The sequence below is a fragment of the Rhinopithecus bieti genome, unplaced genomic scaffold, assembly GCF_001698545.2.
Source record: "Rhinopithecus bieti isolate Rb0 unplaced genomic scaffold, ASM169854v2 scaffold_61461, whole genome shotgun sequence".
Taxonomy (NCBI): domain Eukaryota; kingdom Metazoa; phylum Chordata; class Mammalia; order Primates; family Cercopithecidae; genus Rhinopithecus; species Rhinopithecus bieti.
Window position 1 is genome coordinate 191,081 of NW_016823852.1, and position 1,432 is coordinate 192,512.

A 1,432-nucleotide genomic window follows, 5' to 3' on the forward strand; every position below is an offset into this window, starting at 1 on the left:
GCCACCAGAGAACCTAAAAGCAAACAAGTCTGGCCAGCGACGGGATTAACTCTGAGTGCGGAATCGAAACACTTCCTGTCAGTGTGAGCTCGCTCAGTGTTTTAGTGAATGAACATGGTCTTCCTGAGCCCCTGCCTGAGAGTTTGTCCCTCCCCGCCCTGGGGTCCCTCCTGGAGCTTCCGGCCTTGATAGCTCCGCAGAAAATGCTAAGAGCCCAAGAAGGTTGTGAAGGGTGTGTGTGTGTGTGTGTCTGTGTGTTTATGTGTCTGTGTGTTTGTGTGTCTGTGTGTTTGCATCTGTGTGTGTGTCCGTGTGTTTGTGTGTGTCTATGTGTGTCTGTGTTTGTGTGTGTTTGCATCTGTGTGTATGTGTGTGTCTGTGTGTGTGTGTCTGTGTGTTTGTGTGTTTGCATCTGTGTGTATGTGTGTGTCTGTGTGTGTGTGTCTGTGTGTTTGTGTGTGTTTGCATCTGTGTGTATGTGTGTGTTTGTGTGTGTGTTTGCATCTGTGTGTATGTGTCTCTGTGTTTGTGTATCTGTGTGTGTGTATCTGTGTGTGTGTCTGTGTTTGTGTGTGTTTGTGTACATCTGTGTATATTTGTGTCTGTGTGTTTGTGTCAGTGTGTGTGTGTTTGTGTGTGTTTGTGTACATCTGTGTATATTTGTGTCTGTGTGTGTTTGTGTTTGTGTCAGTGTGTGTGTGTCTGTGTTTGTGTGTGTTTGTATACATCTGTGTATATTTGTGTCTGTGTGTGTTTGTGTTTGTGTCAGTGTGTGTGTGTGTGTGTATGTGTACTGGGAGGGCAGTGGTCCCAGCTCCTCGAGGGCATCAGGCTCTGTGGCAGGGCCCATCTCAGCAGGAGGGTGCAACGGCCTCACCCACACTGTCCAGGCAGGTCTCCTGGGACCCCTTTTAGCCAGCACAGGTGGCTTCTCCCTAGGCTCAGACACTATCCGTCGTGGTGTGCTTCAGACGGCAGCGCGGGGAGTGGAGATTTGGGGGCCGCGGTCTTTCCCAGCCCAAGGTGCCCCAGGGCCTGCCTTGGGACGCGGGTTCCTGCCAGAAGTGCCTTTGCTGCCTGGAATCATGCGGAATGTGGGCTCATCCCAGGCCAACCTGGGGAGCCCCAGTCGGGAGCTGAAGATGGGTTCAGGGGATCATAAAAAGGAAAAACCAACCAGATCCCGATAGAAATCCCCTGGGGTGTTGGGTCATCTTGAACCAAGGGGAGGGAGGAGAGGGGCTGAGGGAGGAGAGGGGCTGCAGCTGGGGTGGGGAGTCGTGAGAGGGAAAGAGGGTGAAGCCTGCTCACAGGAGCTGCCCGTGGCCCAGGCTTTGGGTGGTGAGCACACAGGTGCCAGCAGGTGGAGGCCCAGGCTTTGGGTGGTGGGCACACAGGTGCCAGCAGGTGGAGGCCCAGGCTTTGGGTGGTG

General features: G+C 53.6%; 1 pseudogene; it reads left to right on the forward strand.

The window, feature by feature from the left end:
• The first annotated feature begins 203 nt into the window (after nt 1-203).
• Nucleotides 204-915, forward strand: LOC108521868 (keratin-associated protein 10-6-like; annotated as a pseudogene).
• The last annotated feature ends 517 nt before the right edge of the window (nt 916-1,432 follow it).